This window comes from Salvelinus alpinus, chromosome 12, assembly GCF_045679555.1.
Source record: "Salvelinus alpinus chromosome 12, SLU_Salpinus.1, whole genome shotgun sequence".
Taxonomy (NCBI): domain Eukaryota; kingdom Metazoa; phylum Chordata; class Actinopteri; order Salmoniformes; family Salmonidae; genus Salvelinus; species Salvelinus alpinus.
Window position 1 is genome coordinate 4,719,288 of NC_092097.1, and position 13,751 is coordinate 4,733,038.

Below are 13,751 nucleotides of genomic sequence, written 5' to 3' on the forward strand. Positions count from 1 at the left end.
TCTATCTGGAGCTTCGCATAGCTTCTATAAAGTACTGTTTTATAGGGCTGGGAATCGCCAGGCACCTCACAATACGATATTATCACGATACTTAGGTACCGATTTTTATGTGTTTTTGATTCTGTGACTCTTCATTGTGATTCGATGTTCCAAACATATTGCTCACCATGCGTCTGCTGCAGGGAGATGGGAACATTAGAAAACACGTTTTTTTGATCAGTCAAAGAAATAAAAGTGCCGAAAACAAATTGGCTCCCTATTTTAAAAAGCTATTTTGGAAAATGTTGGTGCAGATACAGCCAACTAGCGCAAAAATATTATTGCGATATGATATATCATCTAAAATAATATCCCGGTATGTAACTTTCGATTTGTCCCCTTCTATTTACCCTTCTGTAATCTGTTCACCTGCATTGGTTTTTAGATGGTTTGGATGTACTGGTTTTAATTGTGACGTTAATGAAGTCACCGACTATCTAACTATGTCTATGGACTGTTCCATTTTATTAGTGGTGCATGTAGGCTACGCTGCATAATTATGGCTTTATATATTGTGCTAGAGGGTGAGTGGGTGGGTGGGTGGGTTGGCTGGTGTGAGAACACACACTTTGGTGAAGACAGTGCTGAGGTAATGAGGAATTCCCTGCTACTGTGTCGTCCTGTAGGCGGGCGGGCGGGCGGGAGGGGGGGCAGGGGTGGAGAGTTGACAGGAAGGGTCCGTCACTTTGGAACCTGTCATAGAGCAGAGAGGATGGAAGGGAGGAATTCGTCATAAGGAGCCTGCTATCCATGGAGATGTGACAGCAAATAGTTGATTCTTACAAAACATTGGGTGGGAACATCTGGAACAACCATTAAGACTAACACAGAACATAATGTGCTAGGAACAGAGAGGGGGGCGGAGAGATGGGGAGAAAGTGGGTGCAGGTGACAGAAAAAGAGGGTGGGTTGGAGATGGAGGGAGAAAAGAGTGTTTGCTAGAGGGAGAGAGAGAGAGAAAAGGAGCACTTGCGACAGAGGCGGAGAATCTCAATTGCGTACTCCCCGCTTCCTTTCTCCTCGCTTCCTTTCTCCTCGCCTCCTTCTCAAAACCCATTGGATGAGAAAGCCAGAGGTCCTTCTCCTACAATGGGTTTTGAGAAGGAGGCGAGGAGAGAGTATGCAATTGAGATTCTCCCAGAGACTGAGAAAGAGAGCAGCAGCAAAGCCCTCTTGAATAAAAAATCTGCTGCTATTTATAGCATAGTGTCTTCTTCTCTCCCTCACACCAATCGCTCTCTCTCTCGTTTCTCTTTCTGTCTCATTTGCTCTTTCAGGTGAATGAAAACCTGCCGCCTTTACCACGTAATGCTTGGTCTCGCCTCTGTATACTATTTAGCCATTTTCCCGAGCCTTCTTTGTCAGATGGTGTTTGTGACTGTCACTTTGTGTTACTATCTAATGTGGGGAGTGTTAAGCAAATCTATCTCTGGTGAGACATGGGAGATATTTTGATGGGTGTGTATCAGATACTATTGATTTAAATAAGGTGTTGCATAGGTTTTAGATGTCAATATCAGGGGCTTTTTAACTTCTCTGGGATATGTGGGACGCTAACGTCCCACTTGGCCAAAAGCCAGTAAAAATGCAGAGCGCCAAATTCAAATAAATTACTATAAAAATCAAACTTCCATGAAATCCCACATGAAAGACACCAAATTAAAGCTACAGCCAACATGTCTGATTTCAAAAAGGATTTACGGCGAAAGCACACCAAACAATTGTTAGGTCAGTACATAGCCACAGAAAAACACAGCCATTTTTCCAGCCAAAGAGAGGAGTAACAAAAAGCAGAAATAGAGATAAAATTAATCACTAAACTTTGATGATCTTCATCAGATGACACTCATAGGACTTCATGTTACACAATACATGTATGTTTTGTTCGGTAAAGTTCATATTTATATCCCAAAATCTGAGTTTAGGCGGGACGCTACTGTCTCACTTGGCAAAAAGCCAGAGAAAATGCAGAGCGCCAAATTCAAATTACTATAAAAATCAAACTTTCATTAAATGACACATGAAAGATGCCAAATTAAAGCTACACTGGTTGTGAATCCAGCCAACATGTCAGAATTCAAATAGGCTTTTCGGTGAAAGCAAACTATGCTATTATCTGAGTTAGCACCATTGTAAACAAAGAGAGATAAGCATATTTCAACCCTGCAGGCGCGACACAAAACGCAGAAATAAAAATATAATTAATGCCTTACCTTTGATGAGCTTCTGTTTTTGGCACTCCAATATGTCCCATAAACATCACAAATGGTCCTTTTTGTTCGATTAATTCCGTCGATATATATATATCCAAAATGTCCATTTATTTGGCGCGTTTGATCCAGAAAAACACCGGTTCCAAGTCGTGAAACATGACTTAAAAATATCTCAAAAGTTACCTGTAAACTTTGCCAAAACATTTCAAACTGCTTTTGTAATGCAACTTTAGGCGTTTTTTAACGTAAATAATCGATAAAATTGAAGACTGGATGATCTGTGTTCAATACAGGATTAAAACAATCTGTAGCATGCTTTCTGGTCACGCGCCTCTATCTAACAGTACACGTGACCCTGATTCAGGGTGACCCTGATTCAAAACAAGTGACCCTGATTCAAAATGGCCGTACTTCTTCATTACACAAAGGAAAAACCCTCAACTCATTTCTAAAAACTGTTGACATCCAGTGGAAGCGGTAGGAACTGCAAGAAGGTCAATTAGAAATCTGTATTCCCAATGAAAATCCATTGAATAGAGAGTGACCTCAACAACCCAAAAAATCTGAATGGTTTGTCCTCGGGGTTTCGCCTGCTAAATAAGTTCTGTTATACTCAGACATGATTCAAACAGTTTTAGAAACTTCAGAGTTTTCTATCCAAATCTACTAACAATATGCATATCTTATCTTCTGGGGATGAGTAGCTGGCAGTTGAATTTGGGTATGCTTTTCATCCAAACGTGAAAATGCTGCCCCCTATCCTAGAGAAGTTAAGCTGCTATTGATTCGCAATATGCACCCGAGAGCTTGGCATTAACATTTTTTTGCCACTTTTCCTTTGGACAAGTAGCAGGGCACTACGCTGACTTAAGTAAAACATTTTTTTTTTTTTTTACAAGGAGCACATGAAAAATGTATGCACACAGACATTTAGGAGCACAATGAAAATATTTGAGGTAATAAAGCTAGAATCCTTCAATTTTCTAGGCGCACTGGTGCTCATAATTAAATATTCCAGGTCACACACACACACATATTTACTCGTGTATATACGAGTAAAATGGTTGTACTGTAAAGCCCTGAGTATGCCAGATTTTTCTTTTTACTTCTCCGAAAGCTCAAATCACTTAAATAATTGTCTGTCACACCATGGGCCAAAAGAGTGAGTCTATGGTACTTATCAGGACATGGACAATGTTGAATAGAGGGGAATCCCAGTTTTCCAACAGTGTCATTTTTTTCCCATTATTGAGAGATTTACAACCAAAATATATAGGATTGTATTATTAACGTGCACCAGTTCATCAACTGCGTGTTAGCCATTTTGCGGATATTCACGAGTGCCGAAGGAAAGTTTTATCAGACATAACAATGACATTAATACATGCTATTAGCTAAATAGTTAAGTACCAACATGACCAGCCCAGCTACACAATGTTTTAAATAGGTTATGTAGTAGACTATCCTTTAATTTATAAGCTACCTGCTGCAATGTCTGTCTCTCTCCTCGAGCCCACTGGCACACATGCAGGTAAAGCACACACCTTGACATTTCTAGGATTTTAATGACCGAACGAACCCTGTTTGCCTACAAAAAGGAGGCGGCACAACATGTCGTTTTTCTGTCACGGATGGGCTATTGCAGCAGACGACCACACCGGGTTCCACTCCTATCAGATCAAAACAAGAAAAGGTGGCTCCAGTGGGCATGTCGGCGAATCCCGGTTCCTTTTGCGTCATGCAGATGGCCGTCAGGATTTGGAGTAAGCAGCGTAAGTCCATGGCCCCATCGTGCTTGGTGTCAACGGTACAGGCTGGTGGTGTAATGGTGTGGGGAATGTTTCCCTGTCACACGTTTGGTCCCTTGATACCAATTGAGCAACATTTCCCATGCCCAGAAGAATTCAGGCTGTTCTAAAGGCAAAGCCTCAATTTCTCTGGGAATGGAATTCACAAGGTGTCAAGTGTTCCCACAGGGATACTGGCCAATGTTGACTCCAATGCTTCAAGTTGGCTGGGTGTCCTTCGGGTGGTGGACCCTTCTTGATACACACAGGAAAACTGTTGAGTGTGAAAAAACCCAGCAGCGTTGCAGTTCTTGACCCAAACTGGTATGCCTGGCTAGGGCTGTGGCGGTAATGAAATGTTGTCAGCCGGGTTATTGTCATGCAAAAGTCTGCCAGTCCTACGGTAATTGACCGTTAATTAACATAAACCCGTTTAGCATCTCCAGGCCTCCACGCATACAAGCCACTGATGAGTGCTTTTGGAACATCTACAAAAGTCTGATAAATCTGTTTTTATTTTTGTCAGTTCTAAAGAAACATGCCATGAAGAAAATGTATTTCAGAAGAAAAGAATATGAGTTGGCCTACTGTAGGCCTATGTTATCTGGCTATGCTCCGTGCTGTAGGCTTGTTCATTTAGCTGACAAGATATGCTTGAGTCCCATGCCATTATTTTTATCTGATTTTATAGTAAGAAGAATATAATTGAACTTCGCTGAATCAAATAGAAAAAATGTTTTCCCATTACAAAGCAAGTGTTCATATGAAATGGCTATGTTGAGCGTACAAGTGATAATTTGAAACCGGTCCTATATGCTAGATTTGGAGTTATTTGGCAAATTTACTTGTGAATGATACAAACCTTAGAATGTCTTTAGAAATAAAAACATATATGGGTTGCATGGTGTGACTATAGAAAAAACCTGCGCTCTGTTTGCCTCTGGCTGCACAGCTGTTCTTTCATCAAGTGATCTTATTTTCACCCATCAGACTATTCTCAATGTAATCTTGTCTTTACTAATATGTGAAATTAGTCTCGATTTTTTATTTATTTATTTTTTTTTTTTTTTTTTAAGAAAGGCCCGTTTTCAAATGGGCAGCAACAGGGGTCAGGGGGGGAAAAAGACATGTCATCTGCAGCCTAGTGAATGGAGGCCGCGTGCTTTCCAGCCGCTCCGTTTTGTAGGCTACTTCGGTTTTTATAGCGGAGCATTTACTTAATATGAGCACCTGAGAAATACATTTAAGAATAACTTACCCCGTGCTTAATTTGGGAAACGAAGTGAAATCTGGTCGGGAACATCAATAGGGACATGTTTTCGTCTGCGTGCTCAAGAAAGGAAAACAAGGAGAGAGAGAGAGGAGGAGATGGAAATGTGTGGTGGTGAGATTCTGTACAGCTGAAGGTAATGTCACTCAATTAATTAAATGTAAACAATTCCCTATTACTAGGCTATTCAAAATCAAATACAAATTCACTATAATTGTAGGCTAACTGTAAGCAGCACTGCATAATCAAATCAACCAACAGCATGTGCTGGGGACAAAAGGACACTCTAAAATGTGCAGTTTTGTCACACTACACAATGCCACATGTCTCAAGTTGAGGGAGCATGCAATTGGCATGCTGACTGCAGGAATGTTCAGCAGAGCTTTTGCCAGAGAATTGAATGTTCATTTTTCTACCATAAGCCGCCTACAACCTCATTTTAGGGAATTTGGCAGTACGTCCAACCGGCCTCACAACCACCGCTCACGTGTAACCACTCTATCCCAGGACCTACACATCCGGCTTCTTCACCTGCAGTGAAAACAGCCTCCCTGACTGCTGATGAAATTTAGGATTGTTTCTGTCTGTAATAAAGCCATTTTTAAGGGGGAAAACGTATTCTGATTGGTTGGGCCTAGCTCCCCAGTGGGTGGGCCTGGCGCCCACCCGTGGCTGCACCCCTGCCCAGTCATGTGAAATTCATAGATTAGGGCCTAATTATTTTATTTAAATTCAGATTTTCTACTATAAACTCAATAAAATCTATAAGTGTTGCATGTTGTGTTTATATTTTTGTTCAGTATATATTCCGGTCTCTTACATTGCGTGTTCTGATATTACGATAATTTTATTGTATTGTATAAAACTATTTTTCTATAGGTATTACCGCACTGTTGAAGCTAGAAACACCTGCGATAACATCTGCAAATCTGTGTACACAACCAGTAAAATTTGATTTGATTTGGGTTGATTCTCCAGGGGGCAGAGGGCTAGGCTGGTGGGAAGGGAACAAAAGGAGTGGCTGAAGAACCTACAGGTTTATCTATGGGCTAGTGCTGAGAGATTTAGTGTTTTTTGAGGTTGTTTCTGTTAGATTTGTAAAAAAGAAAAAATCATTGTTTTCCACTTTGGTTTTGATAAAATTTTAAACGTGCATTATGAAAAATGTACATTGAAATGATTTTACAGCTTTTTAATTCAAAAACCCCAAATAGTGAACGTTCATTAATTTGCCAAAATATTCCATTGACTCTGTCAGGTCCACATTGTGTAGACATCAACAGAAAAATACTATGAAATAATCAAATATTTCAGTTGTGTATATTACTTCGTTTTTTGTTGATGGCTTTATTATTTTTAACGTCATCTCATCTCTGCTTAGGGAGTGGCAGCCAGCCAGACAATGTTATCTCTGCTCAACATACTGTACTGTCTAGTTATCCTATTTAGCTAGGCTAGCCTGCCTAAGTATGCAGCAGAGCTGTCTGACAATCATTTTACTAGTTCTTTAAAGTAAACTGAACAAAAATACACTACATGACCAAAAGTCGACGAAACATCTCATTCCAAAATCACGGGCATTAATATGGAGTTGGTCCCCCATTTTGCTGCTGTAACAGCCTTCACTATTCTAGGAATGCTTTCCACTAGATGTTGGTGGATTGCTGCGGGGACTTGCGTCCATTCAGCCACAAGCATTAGTGAGGTCGGACACTGATGTTGGGCGATTAGGGTTGGCTCGCAGTCGGCGTTCCAGTTCATCCCAAAGGTGTTCGATGGGGTTGAGTTCAGGGCTCTGTGCAGGCCAGTCAAGTTCTTCCGCACCGATCTCGACAAACTATTTCTGTATGGACCTCGCTTTGTGCTCGGGGGCATTGTCATGCTGAAACAGGAAAGGGTCTTCCACAAAGGCACAGAATCGTCTAGAATGTCCTTTGTATGGTGTAGCGTTAAGATTTCCCATTACTGGAACTAAGGGGCCTAGCCCAAACCATTATTCCTCCATCAAACTTTACAGTTGGCAGTATGCATCGTGGCTGGTAGCGTTCTCCTGGCATCCGCCTAACCCAGACTTGTCCGTTGGACTGTCAGATGAAGGGTGATTCATCACTCCAGAGAACACGTTTCCACTGCTCCAATGACTGCGAGCTTTCTACTACTCCAGCCGACGCTTGGCATTGCGCATGGTGATTTTAGGCTCGTGTGCGGCTGCTAGACCATGGAAACCCATTTCACGAAGCTGCTGTCAAACAGTTATTGTGCTGACGTTACTTCTTCCAGAGGCACTTGGAACTCGGTAGTAGAGCTGTGGCGGTCACATAATGTAATCAGCCGGTGATTGTCAAGCGAATAACTGTCGGTCTCACGGTAATTGACCGTTAATTAACATAAACACATTTAGCATCTCCTGTCTTCCGCGCATAGCCTACAAGCCACTGATGTAGAACTTTTTAGAACATCTACATTTAAAAAAGTCTAAATAATATAGCCTACACCTTCACAATAAATCCAGGATTTATTTTAGACAGGTCTAAAGAAACATGATAAGAAAATGTAATCTTTCAGAAGTATAGAATAGCATACTCTGCTTTGTCCTAATGTTTCGTCCTGATCTGGCTATACTATATGGCTGTGAGCTATAGTAGTTCATTTAGCAGACAAGATTTGGTTAGAATTCGGTGGCATTATTGTATATTATGTTATAGTATGAAGAAGACCATTGAACAAAGCTGAATAAAAGAGGATATTTTCTCCAAACGATTTGAGGGAGTGCGCACATGCGGCTATTCTGTGTTGAGGGGTTAACAAAGAAATAGGTACTCCTATATGCCTTAGAGTTATTTACGTATGTTTAGTAAACTCAGCAAAAAAAAGAAACGTCCTCTCACTGTCAACTGCATTTTATTTTCAGCAAACTTAACGTGTGTAAATATTTGTATGAACATAAGATTCAACAACAGACATAAACTGAACAAGTTCCACAGACATGTGACTAACCGAAATGGAATAATGTGTCCCTGAACAAAAGTAACAGTCAGTATCTGGTGTGGCCACCAGCTGCATTAAGTACTGCAGTGCATCTCCTCCTCATGGACTGCACCAGATTTGCCATTTCTTGCTGCGAGATGTTACCCCACTCTTCCACCAAGGCATCTGCAAGTTCCCAGACATTTCTGGGGGGAATGGCCCTAGCCCTCACCCTCCGATCCGAAAGGTCCCAGACGTGCTCAATGGGATTGAGATCCGGGCTCTTCGCTGGCCATGGCAGAACACTTCCATTCCTGTCTTGCAGGAAATCATGCACAGAACAAGTAGTGTGGCTGGGGGCATTGTCATGCTGGAGGGTCATGTCAGGATGAGCCTGCAGGAAGGGTACCACATGAGGGAGGAGGATGTCTTCCCTGTAACGCACAATGATGTGATTGCCTGTAATGACAACAAGCTCAGTCCGATGATGCTGTGTCACACCGCTCCAGACCATGACGGACCCTCCACCTCCAAATCGGTCCCGGAGTACAGGCCTCGGTGTCGCTCATTCCTTCGACGATGAACACGAATCCGACCATCACCCCGGTGAGACAAAACCGCGACTTGTCAGTGAAGAGCACTTTTTGCCAGTCCTGTCTAGTCCAACGATGGTGGGTTTGTGCCTATAGGCGATGTTGTTGCCGGTGATGTCTGGTGAGAACCTGCCTTACAACAGGCCTACAAGCCCTCAGACCAGCCTCTCTCAGCCTATTGCGGACATTTTGAGCACTGATGGAGTGATTGTGCGTTCCTGGTTAAACTCGGGCAGTTGTTGCCATCCTGAACCTGTCCCGCAGGTGTGATGTTCGGATGTACCGATCCTGTGCAGGTGTTGTTACACGTGGTCTGCCACTGCGAGGACGATCAGCTGTCTCCCTGTAGCGCTGTCTTAGGCGTCTCACAGTACGGACATTGCAATTTATTTCCCTGGCCACATCTGCAGTCCTCATGCCTCCTTGCAGCATGCCTAAGGCACGTTCATGCAAATGAACAGGGACCCTGGGCATCTTTCTTTTGATGTTTTTCAGAGTCCGTAGAAAAGCCTCTTTAGTGTCCTACGTTTTCATATCTGTGACCTTAATTGCCTACCGTCTGTAAGCTGTTAGTGTCTTAACGACCGTTCCACAGGTGCATGTTCATTAATTTATGGTTCGTTGAACAAGAATGGGAATGGTGTTTAAACCCTTTACAATGAAGATCTGTGACGTTATTTAGATTTTGACAAATTATCTTTGAAAGACAGGGTCCTGAAAAAGGGACGTTTCTATTTTTGCTGAGTTCTAAAGTTTTGATTTTTAATGCATTCTAAGGCTGCATGATGTGACTAATGATGATGATTTGAAAAAAGTCACGAGCTCTGCTTTGTTTTTAGCGCAGGCTGTACACACTTCATCAGTATCTCATTCACAATTTGACAAGCACTTGATAATACCTACAATTTCCCGGTGGCATCCCCTTTGTGTGGCCATAATGCAACCTAAAAAAATCCATGCCTTTTGCGGCCAGTGGCTGTTGTTCCCTTCTCCCTGAGTGCTGCGTGTTTCCGAAGCACTTCTGGGACGCAACTGCACATGTCCTTATCCAATTCCGAGGTGCATATTGAAGATATCATCAGCCAACAAGATGAGTAGGCTAGTGCTTTTGCTGCTCGTTAGGCCTATGTCAATCTACTATCCCCAATCGTACAAAAGTTGACATTCTGTGCGAGAAGTAAATATTCCAAACATAGTCTGGGTCAGTTGTGGGATCCGATAGATCCCAAATTTAATACAACCACTAGCATAAAAAAAAAAGCTGACGCAACAGATTAGCTTAATGTTAATAGCCTAATAGTTTATTTATTCACATAAGCGCAGCAATGCGCACACGGTAGTTAGCTATATCAAATTTATTTATATAGCCCTTCTTACATCAGCTGATATCTCAAAGTGCTGTACAGAAACCCAGCCTAAAACAGCAAGCAATGCAGGTGTAGAAGCACGGTGGCTAGGAAAAACTCCCTAGAAAGGCCAAAACCTAGGAAGAAACCTAGAGAGGAACCAGGCTATGAGGGGTGGCCAGTCATCTTCTGGCTGTGCCGGGTGGAGATTATAACAGAACATGGCCAAGATGTTCAAATGTTCATAGATGACCAGCAGGGTCAAATAATAATAATCACAGTAGTTGTCAAGGGTGCAACAGGTCAGCACCTCAGAAGTGAATGTCAGTTGGCTTTTCATAGCCGATCATTGAGAGTATCTCTACCGCTCCTGCTGTCTCTAGAGAGTTGAAAACAGCAGATCTGGGACAGGTAGCACGTCCGGTGAACAGGTCAGGGTTCCATAGCCGCAGGCAGAACAGTTGAAACTGGAGCAGCAGCACGGCCAGGTGGACTGGGGACAGCAAGGAGTCATCATGCCAGGTAGTCCCGAGGCATGGTCCTAGGGCTCAGGTCCTCCGAGAAAGAGAGAATTAGAGAGAGCATACTTAAATTCACACAGGACACTGGAGAAATATTCCAGATATAACAGACTGACCCTAGCCCCCCGACACATAAACATATAGGCCTATAAGCGTGAATGTTCCATTAGCGGGAAAACAGCATTATAAAAATTGACCACGAATGTGATTATGCACGTAATGCTTTTATTATAAAGGTGCATTTTTATGGAGAAGATTATCTTCCCCAAACTTGAATCTCATGTGCTGCTTGTATATGGAAGTTGGGCTCTACACCCCAAGTAAAGGGGATTAATTTTAAGCAGTTATTTGGTCACTTTAGTTGTGATACAAACCTTATCAAATCATATAGGCCTATGGGCTAGGCTACATGAGGTGTGGGACTATGATTCCAAAAAGTCAAAAGAAAAATGGCATTGTTTCCTGCCTTACACTGGGCATCATTCACAATTGATAATATATAATTCACAAGAGAGGCTAATATTGTCACCCATCAGACTATTATTGATTTAATCTTGTCTTTACATATACTAAATGACGTGTGAAATTTGTATGGACCATTATCATGCACCTGTCTCGAAATAGTGGTAGGTGAAGAAAATAAAAAGTTGTCATCTATCCACTTAAATAGCGAATGGAGGACGCTTTTCCCGTGGTTCATTTTCATGTCAGCCAGGTAGGCTATACTCCTGTTGTAATGATGAGCAATGTGCTTAATATTAGGAAAGTTGAGGTATAAATATAGTAGGCCTAGAAAGCTGATGGTATCCTCTTTTTAATAGAGGCCATCACTCTGTTTTGTCACGCAAATTGCATAGCCTATAGAAACGTGCTACGCGTTTCGGCTGGCTGGTCTGACGATCCCGCAGGTGAAGAAGCCAAGGTGTGGAGGTCCTAGGCTGGTGTGGTTACACGTGGTCTGCGGTTTTTGAGACTGGTTAGACATACTGCCAAATTCTCTAAAATGACTTTGGAGAGGCGGGTTATGGAAGAGAAATTAACATTCGATTCTCTGGTACCAGCTCTGGTGGACATTCCTGTTGTGACACAACTGCACATTTTAGTGGCTTTTTTATTGTCCCTAGCAATAGCTGCACTTGTGTAACGATCATGCTGTTGAATCAGCTTCTTGATATGCCACACCTGTCAGGTGGATGGATTATCTTGGCAAAGGGGAAATGCTCACTAACAGGGATGTAAACAAATGTGTGCACAAAATTGACTTAGCCACAGAGGATCATTTAGCTTCGTTAAATAAATAAAAATCAGATGCGCGTTGGCCTCTGCCTATTTGGGAAGCCCACAATATGTGCAGTGCATGTGGCCAGTGAAAAGCATGGGAAATATGTGTGAAGATGTCTTGAGTATAAAGGGAGGGATGTTTGGCGACATTATGGCGTGTTTCTCTCCAGAATGCATGCACTCCGCTCTCCAGAATGCTCTTAAAACGTCATAAAATACCTGAACATGCCTGCTGAAAAACGTCTCTCCCGAGCTCACTGGTACGGGAAACTGAAGGCCAGAATGGGCTAGTTGAAACGGTGAGTACGGCTACATGAACACAATTAATGTGATTGTTGTGGATAATCAGATTATTACAATAGTTGGAATAAAATATTTACATGCTACTGGATTCTGAGTTCGGACGTATAAAGTTTGTGTCGACTACTTCGAAGACGCATACATTCAGTTGTTCCAAATTCACTTTACTTGCGCTAAAGAGGGCGGTTCGCTCAGCTGAGCAGATCAAATACACCGCTGGAACACTGATTTAAACTGTTTACGTGTCCTAATAATTTGAAAGTTTGCCAATAAAACCAGGTTTTAATCAGTTTATGCTTGCTTTGATTTTGGTCTTAAGCTGATTTTAAAGATGAGCAGAGTAAGGTGTTTATGTGACTCTTGTGTAATATGCCTACTGCCATAATCAGTTTCATATCGAATTGTTAGTGTGCATGTAAACCTACTCAATGTTGCAAGTTCTCTAGCAGGCTGGACGGACAAATGGTAGGATGAAATTGTAAGCTTCCGCATACTTGAAACTCGCGCGCTGTGTACGGTCTTTACTATAACACCCATTTTTAAAACATATGTGCACAAGCGTGTGCACACACTGGTCCCGTGGACCCCCCTCCTATTGAAATCAAATGCCCATCCAACTGATCCGTTCTGGCACGGGCCCTGGCCTCGTCCGCTTGACTGATATTGATCTATTGTAGGCTTCAGGGCAGGAGGTTTCAGCCTAATACATCACACCACACAGTAGCTATTGCATTTCAGTAACTTGGAACAGCACAGGGAGATATAGCCCATTTTGGCTGCATACAGGTTTTAATGCGTATTTTCATTGATGGGTTGTGGTTCCTTTCAGCCAGGCCCTGGATGGAAACCACTGGACAGTAGTAATGGGGGGGAATCGAGATATTATTTTTGATTTTATCATGCCTTTTTGACAATATCGCAATATTATTGTTGCGCTAGTTGTCTGTACCTTCACCAAAACTCCAGTATTTTTCCTTCATTGCTTGTTCCCCATCTTTTAAATCAGGCTGCCAATTTTGTTTCCAGCACTTTTTTTTTTCTGTGGCTGATCAACTCATTTTCTCCAAGCTGTCTTTTTGTCCCTCTGCAGCAGCCATATGGTGAGCGGTATGTTTTGACGATGGAGTCGCAATACATATAGAATCGTTAGTATTGCAGTACGTCTCGTATCGCCACCTATCGCGATATCATATCGTGAGGTCCCTGGCCATCCCAAGCCCTACTGGACAGGAGTGCTGCCCAAGTCTGTAGCCCTATCTATCGTTGAATGTCTGGGATTGAGAGGGAGGTAGCAGGGGGCCTGGCTGGATGGATGGATGGTGTCCTCTCCATTCTAATCATCCCCTCTTTCCCTGGGGGCTGCAGTCCGGCTCAGGCATTCCTGGAATGGATGTGTAAAGGGAGGGAAGGAATTCCACACCGACCCCATACACT

General features: G+C 42.5%; 1 protein-coding gene across 12 annotated transcripts in view; it reads left to right on the forward strand.

Annotated features, from left to right (window-relative positions):
* The window catches only part of LOC139536508 (R3H domain-containing protein 2-like), a 69,900-nt gene that overhangs the window by 14,710 nt on the left and 41,439 nt on the right, over positions 1–13,751 (forward strand). The gene's annotated exons all lie outside the window — the stretch shown is intronic.